The sequence below is a fragment of the Bactrocera neohumeralis genome, unplaced genomic scaffold, assembly GCF_024586455.1.
Source record: "Bactrocera neohumeralis isolate Rockhampton unplaced genomic scaffold, APGP_CSIRO_Bneo_wtdbg2-racon-allhic-juicebox.fasta_v2 ctg1454, whole genome shotgun sequence".
In the NCBI taxonomy this organism is placed as follows: domain Eukaryota; kingdom Metazoa; phylum Arthropoda; class Insecta; order Diptera; family Tephritidae; genus Bactrocera; species Bactrocera neohumeralis.
This window is the reverse complement of record NW_026089728.1, coordinates 19,950-34,061: the sequence shown is the minus strand read 5'-3', so window position 1 is coordinate 34,061 and position 14,112 is coordinate 19,950. Positions and strand designations below refer to the sequence as shown.

Sequence of the window (14,112 nt, the reverse complement as noted above, 5' to 3'; positions counted from 1 at the left end):
TTTCTTTCTTTATATGTTGTTTATTTTAGCGAATTTCAATCTTTAACCGACCTTCTCATTGCAAGCCTGTCCATAACATCACGTCACTTGCGGAATAATTTTTTGATCACATTCCAATGTTATACTCGCGTAAAATAAGATACTTTGGTTCATTCTGGTGAATTATTTCGCTTACTGCGTCGGAGCTTTTAGCCATGGCCAGCAAATTAATTGAATCAAGAGATTTGATGATGTTTCAGTAGGATTTACGAGGACTTAGACAAGTACCAAATAGAATCAGTTCTTCAGTTGCTAAAAGATATCTAAAATCTGTTGAACTTAAAAATATTTTCTTAATTTAAAAAATTTAAAACATTTAATCTGCGAAAGACAATAGTCATTAACATTAAATTTCAAAACAACTCGCTATTTTAAATCTCAAAAGCTTTCAGTCCAAACCTTTGTGCTATTAATGACATCTGCATTCTGCATTCTTTCTGATGTAGATATCGTTACCATCTACCTTCAGCAATTTTCTACCTCTGCATGTAAATATTATAAATCAGTTGCACATAAAGTACTGCCATTCCATTAATTATCATTCCGCATTTAAATATGCATGTAAGTGGATCAGCGTGAAGGATTCCCGCTAAAGGATAAGTCCCCCCGACGAGCAGTTGCATATATACCGCATTCGATGGAACGATGAGCTGTATGAGATATGCGACGACATTGACATATGTAGTTCAGCGAATTAAGAGGCAGCGGCTACACTAGCTAGGCCAGATCAGGTAGAAAAGAACTGCTTGCTCTTGGTATCTTGAATTGGCGCCAAAATGCGAAAAGAAGAAACGACTGGGGCGCTGTTGTAAACCAGTAAAGAAGAAAAAGCTATATTTGTAGTCGCCTATCATATTATAATTTGGTTTTAAAAGCTTAACTAATATGTGAAAGCTCAATTGATAAAAGTTAGTTTGACATTATATAGAATATATTACCTTATGGTTTGTACCTCATTAATGCCACGTTCCGATCGACACTTAATCACGGGATTGACTAAATCGACTAGATTTAATAAGATTTCGCCCTATAAAAATGACACTTTTTAATCTCGTCACAGAGAAGATTTGCAGCAAATCTACTCGAAATCTCTTCGTTCGGCTCATAATTAGCACCATCTGCTTGTTAGTAAGCAAAACTATTCCATTATCAGAGCTAATTTACACAAAGAAAAAAATCTAAGCAAACCAAACAATTAAAGGCAATGCAGTTGAATTCCTCTGGTCATCGACTTACTAAATCAAAATATTTGTCCATTATTTCCAATAAATAGAAAATATTTAAAACAATATGACTTTTATAAGAAAATACGACAACAATGTTTTCTTTTAATAGATATTAAACGATGGGAAGTTTTACTATCACAAGCAGCTGTTATGTAAATCTGCGACGGCAATGAGGACAGTCTAGATTAGTGAATAGATTAAGGGGTTATATGCAGTTAAGATTTTCAAAAAATCGATTTTTTTATTTTATTTTCTTAATGTATACATGTATATTTAAGAATAGACAGAAAATTGCATATTGTTTCGGTGAATATATTCAAAATTACACGCAAATTTGCAAGTTCAAGGCAAACTTTAAACGCGTTTTTCTCAAAATGGTGTTCTCAAAGTCGGTGACTAACACTACACCAAAACGGCTAAGCCGATTAAATTTTAGCTTCCTAAATATATTTTTTAGTAATTAATAAAAGATTTTTAGTCACCGATAAAGATTTTTTTATGAACGAAATTGTGGTCAAAATTCAGCTCCCAAAAATCGGCTGTAGTTTGTACCAAATAAATATTTTTACTAGGACTAAGTCTTAAATGCAATTTAAAAATGCAATAATATATGTACAAATTTTTGTATCAATAAATTTAAAAATTTTCTTAGCAAAAATTCTGCAAAATTCGCTTTTTCCGGCCTTCTAACTGTACGAACTTTTGACCCTTTAAATGTAACCTAATCAATTGGTCGGAGCATGGCATACGGTTAAGAATGAAATTTAGAAATTTTTTGAATACGGAATATTTTAAAACATTAATTTTTTATCATTAAACAAATCCACAAAATTTTGTCCGATTTTGTTTGTAAGAACTTAATTAAAATGTAAAAACTCAAATTAACATTTTTTTAAATTCTATGAATAAAATTCCATTCTGAAATGAAAGTCTTGTTTGCTTAATTTTATAAAAACATATCCTAGTAGTAAGAGATAGCCCAAAATGGAAAACTGAATCTTATAGCGCATATCATAAAGCTTCTCAATGTCATAAAAAGGTTTAAGTGTCAAGACTTGTAATGGACTGTAGCTTCTATCTAACATATAATCAGAAACAATTGGGGTGGAAATAATTAGCTTATAAGCAAAGCAATATAGGAAATGAAAGCAAAAACTTATTTTTTTATTTGTTAAATTCCAAAATGTACAAAGAAGTTAATAATTTAAGAGTTCAGAGAAACTTCACTTCGAGGTGAAAAGGGCTAAAATCAATTCAAGTAAGGAAAAAACAAAGAAGTTATGAAAAAATTAATTAATATTGCTAATTTTTACAATTAGACTTAAAGCTTTAAAATTTTTAAATAATTAAACAGGCTATTTATTCAGCTTTCATATGAGTATACGAATATATCAATGCACTCTTGCACCGTAAAGCTCACTCAAGTACACAATTATGCGTGAGTAAAGAATTCATAATGAATGCAAGTCGCCGGCAACACATGTCCACACATACACACATATGTACATGTTTGAATTGTTACACGCACCCGGCAAGTTCAATGACTTGCCGCATGTAGCTTCCTTCCGGCTTTGCTGCATGGTCTACTTCACTCTCTACCAGGCTCCTTGTACTGTCTGCTTGGAGAAAAATACGCTTAAAATTTTCCACACACACATATCCATTAAAATTTTAATGTGTGGAAAATATGTGTGCAAATGTAGCAGCATTAGTGTTGTTGTGATCATGGTAAAAATACATAAAAAATTGCTCGAAAGCATAACAAGACAGTGCACAACAACAATAAAGGCTAAAAAGGAGTGCTATGTGAATGGAAGCAACTAAATAAAAGAACAAAAAATAATAAAAACAAGAAAAAACGTTAACTTCGCCTGCACCGAAGCTAATATACCCTTTTACTAACTATGTGTCCAGTTTGTATGGAAGCTATATGCTATAGTAATCCGATCTGAACAATTTTTTCGGAGATTATGTTATTACCTTAAGCAGTAATCCATGTAAAATTTGGTGAAGATGCCACGTCAAATGCGAAAGTTTTCCATACAAACCCTTGATTCCAATCGTTCCGTTTGTATGGCAGCTATGTGCTATAGTGAGCCGCTCTGAACAATTTCTTCCGATATTACATTATTTCTATGAACAATAATTCATACCGAATTTTGTGAAGATATATCGTTAAATGAGGAAGGTTCCCATGCAAGCATTTGATTCCGATAACTCAGTTTGTATGGCAGCTATATGTTTGGTTTTCCATACCAACACTAGATTCCGATCGTTCAGTTTGAATAGCAGCTATATACCATAGAGGGCCGATCTGAACAATTTCTTCGTATAGTACATTATTATCTTAGAAAATAACCTGTGCCAACTTTTGCGAAGATACATTGTCAAATGTGGAAGTTTTCCATACAAGAACTTGATTTAGATCGTTCAGTTTGTATGGCAGCTATATGTTACAGTGGTCCAATATCGACAGTTCCGGCAAATGAGCAGCTTCTGGAAAAGAAAATGACGTTTACAAAATTGCAAAACGATATCTTAAAAACTGTGGGACTTGTTCGTATATATACAGACAGACGGACGAACAGACGGACAGACAGACAGACGGACATGGCTAAATCGACTCAGCTCAACATACTGATCATATATATATATACCTTATAGGATCTCCGACGCTTCCTTCTGGGTGTTACAAACTTTGTGACAAACTTAATATACCCTGTTCAGGGTATAACAAAGCTGACTAAACAGCTAACAATAACAAAACCAATGCAATATCAGGTTTCAGCACATATATAAAAACCAAACATACACACACATTTGTGAACTTCTCAGTGCGCCCATTACGTGAAGCGATTTCTTATATTCACATTTCTTTGAAAAACCTTTCGAATACTATAGACATATACACACATATAGAAGGTGTACAGAGAAATTCACCTGAACGTTTATAAATTTTAAAGTAAGTAAATGGAAGTGTGGAAGAGACTGATAAGCAGAAGTATAAAATACTTCAGAGTAAGGTTGGTAGCGAAAGTTTCTTATATTCACAAATTCTTTGAAAAACCTTTCGTTTTTATAGGTATTGGCATTAATGTAGTTAGTATAAATTGAAAAATGCATACGTAAGACATATAACACATATAGAAGGTGATATAGCAGAGAAATCGTTTCTCCTGAACGTTTATAAATTTTAAAGGTCCTTCCAACGTAAATGGAAGTGTGAAGAGACTGGAGTGTTTTCGTCCATAAACATGACAGCCAGTATAAAATACTTCAAATGTCGTCGATTTCTCGTAAGGTTGTAATGCGATATTCGCCGTGGCCAAAAAGTATAATCTTTCGCAAACTAGCTTTCAGCACCATATAGTAAATATGTTGGCGAAGAGATATACACCTGTTGTAAAATGGCTATCCTGCGTTGGATTTCCAGGCTGACATTGTTGGTGGTGTTAACAAAAAAGTTTGACAACAAACTTTATAACAACAACAAACTAGTTTTTATAGGTATTGGCATTAATGTAGTTAGTATAAATTGAAAAATGCATACGTAAGCATATTTCCGTAAGCTAGTATTATATAATATAATCCTAATATCCTGCAATTAGCATTACTGCATCCATCCATACATTTCATACCCGTACAGCCGTCATCTGTAGGCATCACATTACGTAAATATATTACACCTGCAACTCCTAGCTATTCGTGAATGGAGCATTTGAACGTTGCATGTGCAAGAAGCAGTGGAGAGATGAAAATTTGAAAACAAGTTTTCATTCATATTTACGACTCTTTTAAGTCGCAAAAGACCCAGAAATATAAGAACCACGTGTTTAAGAAAACAAAACAATAACGATAGATTTAACAAAACACCATTAGGTGCAGCCACGGTAACACCAGCTATATACTCTTTAACAACTATGAAGAGAGATTGATGCAGGTCCAGCACCGTACGCCAAAAAACAGTGGCACAAAAGAACTGACACGCTGATAACCGCTCAAGCGTTATATGCCATCGGCTCTACGGAACTGTTGATGCCACAAGTGCAAGTACAGCTTTAGCCCCCTTTCACCGTATTTGAATCCCTACCAAGTGGCTTGGTAAATTGTTTGTCAGCTGCAGTGAGAGAGTCATAACCATTTATTCTTAATTCATAACTTCATTAATTATTAGTTAAAATAATAACTTATTGTGTCTTATGTCCCTGGGGCTAAAGAAAGGTTTTACCAAAAGTCCTTAAAACTTAGAAGACCTCTGTGTTATAATGATATTTTCTTGCTATAAAACTGAGCATGACAGATTTTTGGAACAGTGTTGGAAATATACGTTTGCGTATAAGCTTTTATAAATTAATTTTTGCTATTCAAATATTTCAACAAGAATCTTTTATATCAACTTCCAATCATTATATTTATCTTCTTTTACTTTTTTTTAATATTTTCAGGGAAGCTTTCATATATGTGTACGCATACAGTACGCAAATTTGTAATTAAAAGCTTTTATATCAAAATGCCTATTTATCGCACCTTTTTAAAGGCTCAGACTGCTGGATCTTCAAAATTACTTTTCAGATTTGGTCACTAAATACCGGTTTTGTCAAAGCTTTCGTAAAGTGAAGCTTTCATATTTTTCAAATCCAAATTTTTCAAAGCTTTCTTAAATGCTTTCAGTGAAGCTTCAATATTTTTCCAATCCAAATATTTCCGTATATTTACATATACCTCGCTTTTGACTGACTTGAAAAACACTGAGAGAGGGAAAGCTTTCGCATATGTTATAAGATAATAACATTTAAAAAACCGTATTTCCTCCAAACTTGTAATTTTTTTGACTTGTTGCGTTCTAAAAGTCTTATTCCCTTGGTTCATTAACTAGGAAGTGCAAAACTCAATCAACTCATGAACCGAGTAGGCAAACTAGACTCACTTATATTATCCGAGATTGAGCACAATTAAGCGTATTGAGAGCAGAAGAGCGGTGGAAGCTACGCATAAGAATGTTAGCGATGAACTAGTGAAAACATATAGCGAAATATTTTTATGTGAGCAGAATGAAAACAAATGTGCGGTATAAACAACATTATTGACGCCGATGAGTATGCAATAAAGCATAAGTTCTGCCACCAGTTGAACCATGTGTGTACTGGCGTGTGTGAAGTTTCATGTTTCATGTGTTCCAGAAAGCCCACTTCTTCTTCTTTTCACCATTACATTTACATGAAGGGTACGGGAAGTAGTAATGTTAAAAGCTGTATAATTACTTATATGACTGACAATGTTTAAAGCAAATGTATTGTGTCATTTTCCAAACATCGAGCCAGTAAAACGTTTTTTCGCAAAAAAATGTTTTTTAATACAAAAACTTATTTTAGCTTCAATTAACCAACAGCTCTGAGCACTTTTCAAAGAGAAATTTCTCGTAGACAAAGTTACTTTGATGCCTTGATTGTAATATTTATTATAAATATATCTATTATAAATGAAATTTAACAAAATAAATTATTGTTAACCCTTCTAATTTTTAGCTGTAAACATTCTTTCTAGTTTTTGTTTGATTAACATTATTGAAATACAATTTAAAATCGGTGGCAACCCAGCTATATTTTCATATGATGGCTTTCGTAAAGCTTTTCACTTTGTGATGAACAGTATAGATGATGTATAGTCTTCACATATATGTTTGCATAACAGATTCTCATCTACTCCTTATTATATGATATGAGCAGTATGAACAATATTTACATGCAAACAAATTCACCCACCAACACATATAGACTCACAAACGCATTCAAATATTCTTAAGTGAAACACAAACACATAACACATTTTCACAAATAAACTCCTCGCACATACATATGTTTCATATAGTTACGTGGTAGTTCCTTGCTACGCTGGTAATTACTGCTACCTACTTGCAGCACCCGACCGTTACCATTCACGCATATATGTATGTATAAGTTGGAGGTTAAAGTTGTGTATTTTTCACTTAACACCTGAACTAGTTATCACAACAATCCAATTCTGGGTAGAATCACAGCGAGTAACGGGAAAAGTAAATCTTTAATTTATTTGTTGATGTAATGTTAAGTGGGGAGATCGAAATATTATGCAATTACAGTAATTAAAACGCACTTTCTTGCAGAGAACTCAATTAGTTTTATTTTCTTTCCCATCAATTTTTATTTATTGACGCAATAAATGGGAAATTTTGTAAATTCATCGTAACTACTTGTTCAGATTTCTGAACAGTTCTTAACGGCTATAATTGTAAATGAGATATTTTTTGTAAATCTGTGTAGAAACAGATATCATATTTCAAATATTTATATGCATTATCGCTAAAATATAAAAACATAGTCCTAAATATAAATATGTATGTACAAATACCCATTGCAATGCTACATGGTATGGGGTTGTTTTCAAGTGCACATGCACATTTGTATTCAATTGCCTAAATGCATATCTTAGGTCAATATGTTATCGTAAGTAAATATCTTTGTTTGTTAATTGTTGAGTGCATACGTATTGCATATAAATGTATGTATGTATCTCTATGCGTTTGTTTATGTATTTACTTTGTACTGCCTCAACACTGACGAAGATAAGCCTGCTAAACTATTAAAGGATAAGAAAAACGTATGTGTGCCGTTAGGAACATTTATGCTTAAGATATATGTACATACTTCCGTATGTACAGTAGATTAGTATTAAGATATGTGTATGCACTCTGCATGTGGTGCATACATGAATTAGGATAAGGAATTTTATAAATAAAGGAGCTCTGGGCAACCAGAGCTGAGTACATTTTTAAGTCCGAAACAAACGCGTCTTATTTCTAACATTTGGTGACCCCGTAGTTTTTGAAACACGCGAGTGCAGTAACAGTGATAGTTAGTGTTAAAAAAAAATATTTTATTTGAAGTGAAAAAGTGCGTTTTAAAAAAAAAAAATTTTCCTTTTTAATATAAAAAAAAAATATATATATATATATATATGTATATACATATATACATATATACATATATATTTTTTATTTATATATATTATAATAATATTAAAAAAAAAAAATACCAAATTTACAGCAACACATTCCACATCCATATTTTAATCAAGGTAAGAACATTTTGAATTTTTTTAATTCATTTGTATATATTATTTATTATTATATTATTTTTTTTTTATTTTTGGGAAAATGGAGAACCAAATAAAATTAGCAGAAGAACTGCAAAAACTTCATTTTAAGTCCATGAGTATGGATATAAATGAAGATTTAGAAAATTTGGAAAAACTCCTAGATAGTTTGGACAAAAAATGGTCAGAGTTTCAACGAAACCATTTAGAATTGTCCAAAGATCCCAAAAATAAAAAAGAAAATTATTTTAAAAATGACGTAGAAGGTTCGGTAGGCACGCTTTATTTGACAGCGCACGCCAAGTTAAGCGAATTGATCGCTATTATTAAAGAAAATAGTGCTCCCAGGAAAATGGAATGCCTTCCAAATCCTGGTTTAGTTCGCAGGCTTCAATTCTTATTAACAGAATTAGAAAAGAATATTGAAGACTGCGAATTAAACGAAAAAGTCTCTCTAGACAGTATAGAGAGACTTATAGAAAAAACTCGTGATACTGTGCTTGAATTTATTAGCCAGCACGAAAATGATGAGTTAACGAGTAAATTCTATGATTTAAGATTTTACAAACTTAAATTAAAATCCATTAGCAAAAAAAATTCTACTAATTTTACGCTGCCTCAAGTAGACATTCCCATCTTTTCAGGAGATTACGCTCAGTGGCAAACTTTTAAAGAATTGTTTGAGCAACTCGTAGTCTCTCAAAATGTTTCAGACACATATAAAATGTGTATTTTAAAAACAAAATTAAGAGGATCGGCTGCAAGTTGTATTGCAAATTTGCCTTCAACCTCGACAAATTTTTCAGTTGCCTGGAACCTTCTTAATGAAAAATTTACGAATAGAAGGTTACTCGCAAACACTTTTTTCAAACAAATTTTAGATGCACCAGTAGTGACTGAGATTGCTTTTAGTGTACGAAAATTTCAAGAAAAAATTTCTGAAAGTACACAAGCATTGGAAAGTCTCAGTTTGTCTGCAGATAATTTGTTGCAAGCTTTATTAAATTATACGCTTGTGCAAAAATTAGACAACAATTTAAGACTTAGGTATGAAAATTCCCTTAAAAACCCTAAGGAAATACCTAGCTTAAATTCACTACAATCGTTTCTGAACCATGAAGGGAATGCACTAGAAGCAGCACAAGTTTCAAAAACATCACCAAAATTTCAAAATGCAGAATTTAAATGCATAATGGGATGTAATAATTCACACAATATATTTTATTGTTATAAATTTAAAGCTCTGTCTACTCAAGACAAATGGGATGCAGTAATTAAAAACAAATTATGCACCAAATGTCTTAAAACAGGGCACAATATAAAAGATTGTAAAGGCGATAGTTGCCTCACATGTCAAGGAAACCATCATTTATGGCTCCACAAAGACAAATCCGTTAAAGCAAAAAGCACAGTGATTAAAAATACTAAAAATGCGAAATTAAAAAATGATTCTAAAAATGTCCTGCTAACCACAGCAATTGTTGGTATAAAAGGTCATGATGGAAGAGTAATAAAGGCACGTGCTTTATTAGATAGTGGGTCTCAAGTTCACCTTATAACCAAAGAACTAAAAAATAAATTAAAACTTCCTTCCAAGAGAGAATCTATGACCATTGAAGGAGTTGGTCAAAACAGAACAAATGCAAATGAAAGAGTTAATCTTCATTTAAAATCATTAACAGATCATTTTGAAGCAAATTTACACACCGTTGTTGTACAAAAGATTGTGTCCAATGTGCCCTCGGAACACATAAAAGTTAAAACAATTCCAGAAAATATAAAGCTGGCCGACCCTTCATTTAATGTTCCGGGTAAGATTGACTTACTTTTAGGTGCGGACATATTTTTTGATTTAATAAAAGAAGAAAAAATAACTGTTGAAAATATGAATTACAAACTCCAGAACAGTGTGTTTGGGTGGTTGATATACGGATCAACCAACATAAGCCCCAAATTAGCTCATTGTGGTGTTGTAACACATATAAATAAAAAATTAGATTATCAACGAAAAAAGTTTGGGAAATTAAAATCCCTTGAAAGATATTTTAATAAAACTAAAAAAGAAACAAAGTACGAGAAATGCTTTCGTAATAATTTAAAATTTAATGCAGATAGTAAATTTACTGCAGCTTTTCAATTTGAAAAGAAAAATATAAACTTAGGAGATTCTTCTTCACAAACAAAAAGAAGATTAATCTCTCAAGATAGAAAATTTAAAAATAATAAACCACGAAAAAGAAATAAATGCAAAGTTTCTTTTGAAAATATTGAAAGTGGTACATTTGTATTTTTTAAAGAACAAAATATTCCACCATTGCAGTGGAAGAAAGGACGAATTGAAAACGTCATTTTATGCCAAGATTGCAAATGTGGACGTAAGGATAAGCCATGGCACATCGTAAAGAGCGATGCACATTGTTTACCCTTTTCCTACTGAAGAAAAAATATTCAAATAATTAATAAAAAGAGATGCGGTCGACTCGAGCTAAAAAAGAAGAAAAAGAATAACCTTATATTTATTTTGTTAAATTTACTTATAGTTTTACTATGTTGTAAATGTTTAGATATAATATATTTAAAAAAAATATTTCTGGAGTATTTTTTGAAAAGAGTGCCGGTTGGGTTGACTTGGACAGCGTGGGATAGAATTGTCCACATCGATCTAGTTCAATATTTGGTTGAAAGGCAGCAAATACCAAATTCACTGAAATATTTAAAATACTCAACAAGTGAACTCAATGATTCAGCAGCTGCACAACAAATACTTATTGAACAGCCTCACGACATCATCGCGTTCACGGGGAGGAGGATGAAAAGGAAGACTAGGTCAGTGTTACCCTTCAAAAGATGATGAATGAAGAATACTTATGAAGTATTGAACTGACCTTATTGTTCTCAGATGGTCAGCTTGTGAACTTGATTTTCGATAATGGTGGTAAATTGACCAACTCAGTGCATGAAAAGTGCCCACAATACCCGAAGGGCGTCAAGGATTTGAACGAAGAATCTACAACCGATGTACACAATTTATATAAATTGGTGAAGGAGAGACGTCTCCGTGCGCCAGCCATCAACGTCAACGACTCGGTGGCCAAGAGTACATTCTATAATCTTTTGGTTATCGCGAGTAGTTAATTGATGGTATAAGGCCCACCGATTTGATGATTGCTGGCAAAGTGTGCTGTGTTGCTGGTTATGTGATATTGGCAAAAGTTGTGTATAACCTCTGCGTTGTTTCGGCGGAATCGTTATTGTCACTGAAAAAGATTATATCATTGCCTTGCAAGCGGCTATGAAGTAACCACCATGGAGCAAGCATACAAAGGAGCTATTATCTTCATAACAACAACTGTTTGCAAGGACATTATTACTGGCGCACATTTTGAACGAAACGATCGTTTGTAATATTGGTAATTTCGATTGTGAAATCGACGTCGCATTTTTGAATGCAACGTCAAAGAGAAAATTAGTATCAAACCCCAAGTCTATCGTTATACACTATCCAATGGTAATCATATTATTTTGTTTTCCGAAGGACGTCTGGTAAATTTGGGCTTCGCGCACGGTCATCCCAGCTTGAGATGTTCAACTCGTTAAGAAATGAAGTGGTAGCACAAATCGAATTGTGGATCAAGGCTGACAAATACAACATAGATTTGCATATGTTGCCGAAAATACTCGACGAAGAGATCACCAGTTTACACTTGGAGAAATTGGACATACGACCTGAAAAGTCCCGTGATTAAGTTCGAAACACTTGGACTTAGAATGGCATAATATGGTGCATTACGGCATGAATACTGACAACCTAATTATATTAATTGTTGGTGCAGTCATCGTTACACTAGTCCTACAACGCATCTGTAATTCAGCAAGGCACTAAGGCACTCATTTCCGCTAGGAAGATATATCTTACGAAATTAATTATTAATATTAAAAATTTAAATTGTATACAATAAAAATTGGAAATATATTAGAAAAATTATTACGAGTTCGATCCGCAAATCTTGTAAGGAAAAATGTAATTAATATGCCCAAGATTTATAAATACTTGAATTATTTTGAAGTGTAAACACTTCAACGTGGGCAGTTCTTAACGGCTATAATTGTAAATGAGATATTTTTTGTAAATCTGTGTAGAAACAGATATCATATTTCAAATATTTATATGCATTATCGCTAAAATATAAAAACATAGTCCTAAATATAAATATGTATGTACAAATACCCATTGCAATGCATACTTCCGTATGTACAGTAGATTAGTATTAAGATATGTGTATGCACTCTGCAGGTGGTGCATACATGAATTAGGATAAGGAATTTTATAAATAAAGGAGCTCTGGGCAACCAGAGCTGAGTACATTTTTAAGTCCGAAACAAACGCGTCTTATTTCTAACACTACTTATATGATTATGGAATTGATTAAAATTACACATCTCAAAGCAGTAATTCTTCCATCTAGACTAATAATGGCTTAAAAAATAAAAGTTAAAACTACGACTGACGACTTTGGCCTTTGGAGGTCCTCGCTGACCCACCTTTGTGCTATTTCTGCCGAGTGCTATTATCACCGAGACATCATCAAGCAAAACTCGGCCAATAGTTGCGGTTTTCGTCCTATACAAAGCCTTCCGTTTGCAATGAGTCATTTCTTTCTTAACCTCTGGACAGCTTTTATATTTAATGGTATTCTTATGTTGTTCTTTTACAACTATTTTTGATGAAACCCTAAGAGACTTTAGTGATTTCAAAGTCGCTTGGTAATCTGTATATATGTATTTCTTATTGAGAGCAAGCTCTTTGTCAGCAGAATAATGTATTTTTTTAATCCTTGTCATAATTTTTTTTTGCTGAAAAAGTGTGTTGCAATCAAAACGAAATGTTCAATTTCGGGGTACCGAAACTATTTAATAATGATAATCTAATTTTTCGAAAATCCGAAAATTTCTGAGTGCAATATTACATAGTGAGTAGTAAAGTCCGCATCCAATAAACAGTGAAGTACAAACAATATGAAAACAGAAATTTACATATGTTTGCACATATGTAAGTGCTGCATTATAGGGCTAATAAAAACTTTTACTACTCAATTGCAAAAACCTTCACAACCACACAAACAAGTGTATATAATAAAATATCTATCTATAGTATGTTCGCCTTGAACATTTCACTTTATATCTGATCTTTTTTCATTCTCTTTTTGCAGACATATTTCACATTTGATTCACATGCTGGTCAACAAACGCAAGTCCGCAACTGTATCCCAATCGTAGCGACGAAGTGGTGCAAGGGTAAGTTCCAGCAACCACTCACATATTCACATATAAACAAACGACATATGTGAAAACTATTTTTGTTTTATATATTTATTATTCTTCACCATTAATTGTTACGTATACGCTCCCAGTGTGCTGCCTTTCACCGCACAATAAGCAGTTAGGGACTGGTTCACTGTGTGCCGTAGTGCTGCCACAAAAAATAACTGTGTATGCTCACTGCTGGCGTCTTCGCATTAGAAAGCGTTTCAGTTCCTTGCTCGCTTACCGCTCGTCGATCTGTTTGCGTGCTGTGACGATATGTGTGAGGCAATAATTAATTTTATTATTATTACTAGCTGACCCCGCAGTCGTTGTCCTGCGTGAAATTATGTGTTTAGAAATGAAAAAGCTGAATTTATAATTTCACTTTTTTTCAATGTATCGCAGCTTGATA

General features: G+C 32.9%; 1 pseudogene; it reads left to right on the top strand.

The window, feature by feature from the left end:
- Window positions 1–10,411: 10,411 nt before the first annotated feature.
- Window positions 10,412–12,310, top strand: LOC126766505 (adenosylhomocysteinase-like; annotated as a pseudogene).
- The last annotated feature ends 1,802 nt before the right edge of the window (window positions 12,311–14,112 follow it).